This window comes from Dendrobium catenatum, unplaced genomic scaffold (assembly GCF_001605985.2).
Source record: "Dendrobium catenatum unplaced genomic scaffold, ASM160598v2 fragScaff_scaffold_1351, whole genome shotgun sequence".
Classification (NCBI taxonomy): Eukaryota; Viridiplantae; Streptophyta; class Magnoliopsida; order Asparagales; family Orchidaceae; genus Dendrobium; species Dendrobium catenatum.
In genome coordinates, this window is record NW_021319813.1 from 1,523,005 (window position 1) to 1,530,746 (window position 7,742).

Consider the following 7,742-nt stretch of genomic DNA (forward strand, 5'->3'; position numbering starts at 1 on the left):
GAGCATCAAGAACCTTGTCCTCAACATCATCTGAGTCTTCTTTGTCGACAAGAGAAATAATCAGATATGAATTTGAGACAGCATGAATATTACCATGAGTAGATTGATTCATCCCCATATAACACACACATTCCTGTGTTTGAGAGTGATCAGTTTGCCAAACACGGGCTTCCTATAGAGCTCATTCATCAGACCAAGTCAAAGGAATGTCACCCCACTCTACAGAGCCTTCCTTAAAATATGAAAAGTAAAGAGGGACATTCGTAACCTCCTAATCCATAGGAGTCTCCACTGGACCCTAACTCCTAGGACCTAGTGGGGCACCTATACTAAGGATTGAAGAGATGCACTAACTAGGTCATGGTGGCACGAAGGTTTTTTATAGTGGAGGTATAGAGTGCTTATTAGTTTGTAGTGAACTACCTACACTCATAGAAGGAGTATCATAAGATCTTTGATGACATTATTCTAATCTTATTTTGCACATCTAATGGGAAAGAGTTTATTTGGAAGTAGTCTGATGTTGGAAGTCTACTTCCTTGTATGATCTACAATTAATAACTAATCTACCCTCTGGTATCAAGTACTTATGAAAAGTAGGAAGTGAATCATAACCTGCATATTCTAGAGCTGAGGAAGAGATGGAATAATGAGTAACATCAATCATCCATCATCTAAAGAGTCTGACTCGATAGTCAAAGAAGAAGTGTAAAGGTACTATGGTGGAGGAATCCGAGCGTAAAAATTTCTCATAGGGTAAGGTGACTCTCTACAACAACCTCTATTAGGGGAAACATTATGCCCAACTATAAACAAGAAATGAAATCTATCAGATTTTGCAGTGGAAATACCTGCCTCAATACTAACATATGATAGACCCCGTACTAGTGGTTGTATAGGACCTTTTGTAGGTGACTGTGTAGAATCCTGTACAATACTATCAGGTATTACTTATGACTAGGTATGGGGAGGTCTACAAGTCATCTGAGGTATGCAGTTCTTGACATCATCATAAATAGAGATCTCATGCATGACAAAAGGTTAAGTATCCCCAGGAATGGAATATTCCATATTATTCCTTATATACTTCATACAATAGTGCAAGTTAGAGGGCATCATTCTATACTCATAAATCTAAGGCCTTCCTAAGAGAGCCCTATATAAAGTATCAGCCGTGACCATATGAAACTTTGACTCAATTAGAAAATTTCTAGATTTCTAAACTTTAAGGGCAGGATGATAGACCCTAAATTGCATTGGCCTTGGTCATTGAAGCCATTCAACATGATATTGTCGAAGATAAGCTTCAAATGACTTAGAGAGAGGCCCTTTGAACTTTTTAGCTAAGGATATTAACTGAAGATCCCTAGTTAATGAGGACACTATTTAAATAGTAACCATTGACTTTAGTAGTGACATACAATGGATGATTGTACTTGAAAGTCCCTAAGAGAAGTTCATTATCAAAAAAGGTAATATAAAGAATATCTCTCAAATGACTTGCATCCCCAACTTACTTAGAAGCAAAGAAGGCTTAATAAGACTCTTGCTTAAGCAGTGCTCTTGCCAGGGTCTCTCTCAAGTTTGGAGATATTATCAAAGCATCATCAAAACTAGGAAGGGAAGGATTTTTTTTTTTAAGTGAGCCAACACATTATAATGAACCTCCAACTGTGGACCTTTCCTTTTCTCCTTTGATTGCTCTTGGGAGGAAGGAATAGGATCATCTTGCTGAGTGATAATATTTTTATATTATTCTTTTATATTCATAGCCATCCTGGGTGGAAGGAATTTCTCTGAGTGCAAGTGAATTTTCTTTATTGAGTAACCTCAATAGGCGATTCACTTGGCTTAGTGGTGATGGCTTTTGTTGGTTATGAGGAGAGTGACTAGAGTGGGTTCTCAGATTTATCACCTAAATCCATGTAATAACCACCCTATGAAATAATAAATATAGGTTCTTCATCAAACTCAAACTCATCATCACTTACAAAATAATTAACATCGTAAGAAATATGTAATACATGAAAAGAGTGAGTGCTACAAAAAGTAGAACTAGAAGGAACATAAGATAAGAAATAGCCAGATTCATCTTCTTTTATTATTTCAACATCAGTATAAGGGAGAATGAAATCCTTCTATATAATCAATGGAAGGGGTCCCATCTTCCCCTATAACATTATAATAATCTTTTCTCTTTTATTCATTTTTTAATGCATAGAGAAGAAGAAGATATGTGCTTAGAGTTGCAGATTCCATGAATTATGTTTTGATGATTAGCAAACACTCTTGCTTGTTTTTGACTGCCTTTACTACTGACATTTTCAGGATTCAAAGATCAGACGAAAATTGGAATCAGCTCAAGACTGGGTAGATTAGGGTTGAGTCAGTCTGTAATTTTCTTTTTTCTTTTTTAAGTCAATTGTAATTGTTTGAAATGACTGATGTTAAGTAACCCTACACACACACTTGAGATATTTAGAACTTGTGTTTTTACTCATATCGGCCTGGACGATATTTATATCGTCCTGGACGATTGAGTTCAAAATAGAAGATCTAATAAGGATTTCTTAGTTAAGGCAGCCGTAATTAACTGATCGACCTGGATGATACCTGTATCAGCCAGAATGATATGCTCAATATAGAAAGAAATTACTTCCATGATCTATTTAGGTATTATGTATTTTTGAAAATCGGCCAGGACGATTCTTTTATCGGCCTGGACGATATTGTATAATTATGCCTAAATTAATCCGACAATCATGGGAGTAATTAAGGATGATTGATACGATCACATCATCCTGGACAATCGCAAGATCAGTCTGGGCGATCCATTCAAAAACCCTTGGTTTCTCCTGGACGATAAATATCGGCCAGTACAAATTCAGGGTGATTCTCTGGATGATCAAGCAAATTTTCAATTGTCCAATTTACATTCAGGGCGATGCTCTGGCCGATCTTATGAGATTTGTACTGATCGGCCAGGACAATTTCCATATCATCCTGGACGATAAAGACGGCAACTTGCAATTAATGAGCTCCTTTGAAGCTCTTCTATTTAAGAGCTCTTGTTTAACATTTTTGAACCTCCTTGGCTGCTGTCTTGACCTGAGAAAACTAAAAGGGGGGAGAGAGAGAGAGAGAGGGAGAGAGAGAGAGAGAGGATCTTGTGAGGGGGAGCTTGTGAGGGGGTTCACAAGGGTTGCTCCAAGCATTGTTCCACTTCTACTTCCCTAGGGTCTCTTTTCCTTGGAAGGGTAGCAAGTGATTGTGGTTCTCTGCCTGCTTCAGGAGAAAGCAAAAGGAGTTGGGTTCTCTACCTTTCCAAGTGTAGAAAAAATGAGGTGTTTTTCTAAGGGCTTCTTCGCCTAGCTGTCGGGACTAAAGGAGAGTCACGTTGGTAGTGCAATACTCGGAGGGTGCCTCCGGGGAGTGGACGTAGGTCAAGTTGATCGAACCACTATAAACCCTTGTGTTCTTTTTACTGCTTTCGCACTTTAATTTTCCACACTTGTTTTTTCCGTGGTGATTTTAGTTTGTGATATTTGTTCTTTGTTTTAAAGAATTTATAAAAACACCAATTCATCCCTCCTCTTGGTTAGCCTCGAGACTAGTTGATAGAGCCTAACAGTCCTAACAAACTTTCAAGTGGTATCAGATCGTGATTCATAAAAATAAAGTTTGAAAACTTTTTGAATTTTGATCTATGGCTAACTTTGGAAATCATAATACAACTGAAGGATATCCTATTACACGACATCCCTTGTTTGACAACCTTCCTTTTGATTTTTCGAAAACTCGCATGTCTAATTTTTTGTAATCAACTGACCATTGCATGTGGATGCTTATTAAAGAAGGATATTCTCCACATACTCATGAAATTAACAGAATTAAAACTAAAGTTTCTTTTACTGAATGGACTACCGATGAAAGGGATTTAGCTCAATTGAATGTGAAGTGTTTGAACTATTTTTTTTTGTGCTTTAAAGTCTGATGATTACATGCGTGTTTCTACTTGCTCTACTAGAAAAGAGATTTGGGATAAGTTGTGCATTACTTATGAAGGAATCAATGAAGCGAAACAATCTCGTTTGAATATTCTCTTGCATGACTACAAACTTTTTCGTATGAAACCTTCTGAATCAATTTCTGATATGTATACCAAATTTACTCAAATTGTAACTTCTTTGCATGCTCTGGGAAGAGAACTTTCAAACTATGAAAAAGTAAATAAAGTCTTACGATGCTTGCCTTCTTCTTTTGATGCTAAAATCACTGCTATAACTGAATCTAAGGATTTAAACACCTATTCGATTGATAACTTATTTGGCTCACTCATTGCTACGAGCAAGGGGTGAATCAAAGAAATCTTGATGTAGGTGAGAAAAAGAAAGAGAAACTAGTGGCATTGAAAGCGCACAAATCGGACTCTAACTCTTCCGGGTCTGAAAGCGATGACATTGCCTTTATCACAAGGCAATTCAAAATCTTTCTTAGGAAGAAGCAAAAGCATCATCAAAATTAGAGAAAAGGTAAGGATAATAAATATTCTAAAGGATCGTCTGATGTGGTTTGTTATGAATGCAAGAAGTCGGATACTTGAATGCTGATTGCCCTACACTTAAGATGCATACAAGAAAGGAAAAGAGTGAGGAGAAATCCAAGTTTAGAAAAGACAAAAAAAGAGACTTCAAAAGGCATTCTTGGTGGATTCTGCATCAGATTCATCGGAGGCGGAACCAGAAGATGAGATAGCAAACTTGTGCTTAATGGTAGATGAACATCTTGATTAAGAAGAGGTATGTGAACTTTACTACAATCAACTCCTTGAAGTTTCTGAAAAAATTCATGCATCATATAGGAAACTTAAGAAAACACATGCTAGCTTGAAATTGAAATTTTTTAATTTACAAAAAGAGCATGAAGTTGTTCTCAAAGATCATTTTATGATTGATTCAAATCACATGATTTTACTTGATGAATTTGATTAGTTAAATAAAAAGCATTGTGAATTAATTGAAGAGCATGAGTCACTAAAAGTCACACACACCTCACTTGAATTTGATTTTAAGAATTCTAATGAGATGGAGAAAAATTTGAGGATTTATAATGATACCTTAAAAAGTACTAACTTGATGATTCAAAATAAATTAGATACATTTAAGAAAACTATGATGACACCAACACTTGATCAAAAGTCAAAACCTAGGAAGATGTATTATAACTCAAACAATTTAAGAAATCCTTTTCCAGGTGTTAGATGTTTTTCATATGGCATGCTAGGACACATCTCACACACTTGCACTGTTCACCATAGTACACGTTGGGTGTGGAGAACAAAGGTGCAAGATTTACAGCATACCACACAAGCATTGCATTCTACTTTTCATAAGAAGGGACCTAAACCTGTTTGGATTCTTATATCTGACAATTGATAATTTTGTAGGTAGGCTCTCACAAAAGATCTCATGAGAGTATGTGGTACTTGGACAGAAGATGCTCTCGACATATGACTGGTGATGCCAATCAATTTGTTTTGCTGGAGTCCAGGATTGGAGGCAAGGTTACTCTTGGAGACAACACCACTAGGAAGGTGGTAGGCTCAGGTATAATTAGTAATTCCAAGAAGCTTATGATTGAAAATGTTTTGCTTGTAGATGGATTAAAGCACAACCTGCTCAGCATCAGTCAACTCTGTGACAAAGGCTTCATCGTGTAATTCTTTGCAAATTCATGCATTGTAAGTTTAAGTAACAACACTATTTTGCAGGGAAAAAGGATCAACAACATGTACATGCTTGATTTAAATAACATTGAATGTACTGCATCATTTTGCTTAAAAACTGTTGTTGATAATTCATGGTTATGACACTGGAGACTATGTCATGCAAGTATGAAAACCCTTAGGAAAGTGACCCAAAAAGACTTAGTTAGAGGTGTCCCCAAACTCAAGTTTTCAAAAGACCACCTTTATGATGCCTGCCAACTATGAAAGCTAGTAAACTCCACCTTTCATCCCATTAAGGACATAAACACCTCTAGACCTTTAGAAGTTCTTCACATGAATTTGTTTGGACCCATTAGCACTTCCACCTTGGGAGGGAAAGTCTATGGTATGGTGATTGTTGATGACTACTCAAGGTTCACTTGGACTAGATTTCTTTTACATAAACATGAGTCTTTTGAGGAGTTTAAAACATTTTCTACTTGGATTCAGAAAAAGCTAGATTGTGAGATCTTGACCATCCATAGTGATGATGGAGGAGAGTTTAAGAATGAAAGATTTGAATATTTTTATGAGGATAAGGGGAATAAACTTCTCAGCTCCTTGGACCCCTCAGTAGAACTGGGTAGCTGAAAGGAAGAATCGGACCTTGGTGGAAGGCGCTAAAGACATGCTTGCTAAGTATTCTATTCCAAAATACTTTTGGGCTGAAGCAGTTAACACAGCTTGTTATGTAACATAGCTTGTTATGTGTTGAATAGGGTGAATGTTAGAGCAAAACTAGATAAGACATCCTATGAGATCCTTAAGGATAGGAGACCCAATCTTTCCCACCTTTATGTCTTTGGTTGTAAGGTTTTCATTCACAATAATGGAAAGTCTCACTTGGGGAAATTTGATCCTAAATCTGATGAAGGAGTGTTCTTAGGATATTCTAGTGTTGGGAAGTCTTTTAGGGTGTTTAACAAGAGAACTTTAATGGTGGAAGAGACTACACATGTAGTATTTGCTGAGTCTGATCCTAAAAAGCCTAGAGTTGAGGATGATCATGATTTTGGAGAGGTTACCATTGGATTAGAAAATTTGAAGAAGGGAGTAGGTCACCAAAACATTGAAGGAGTAGGAGATGTCACCCAAGGAGTCGAAAATATAGATTTGGAGGAAAGGTTGGACCATCTCACACCTTGCCTAGAGATTGGAGATACTCTACAAGTCACCACAAGGATTTAATCTTAGGAGACCTTTCTGATGGAGTTAGAACTAGACATAGACTTAGAAAGGAGGTGAACCACTCAACCTTTATCTCAATGACTGAACCCACCAACATAAACCAAGCCCTTACTGATGAGTTTTGGATTTTAGCCATGCAAGAGGAGTTTAATCAATTTATTAGAAATGATGTTTGGGAGCTTGTAGAAAGACCTAAGGGACAAAGTATAGTTGGAACAAAGTGGGTCTTTAAGAACAAAGTGAATGATTCTGGAGTAGTGGTTAGGAATAAAGCAAGATTAGTGGCTAAGGGGTATAACCAAATAGAAGGGATAGACTTTGAGGAGACTTTTTCCCCAGTAGCTAGATTGGAAGCCATTAGAGTGCTATTAGCCTTTGCCTATTATAAAGGATTTAAGCTTTTTGAAATGGATGTTAAGAGTGCCTTTTTAAATGGCGAAATAAAAGATGATGTGTTTGTATAACAACCCCCAGGTTTTGAGAGCTCCCAATGCCCAAATCATGTTTTTAAATTAAAAAAGGCTTTGTATGAGTTAAAGCAGGAACCAAGAGCTTGGTATGAGAGGATTAACACATTTTTACTAAAAAGGGAATTTATTAAGGGGAACGTAGACACCATCCTTTTTCTTAGGAAAGTTGGAGATGATTTGATCATTATTCAGATTTATGTTCATGATATACTTTTTGGATCTTCTAATAAAAAACTTTGTGATGAGTTCTCTAAAATAATGAGTAGAGAGTTTGAGATGAGTTTGATGGGAGAGTTGTCCTACTTTTTGGGGTTTAG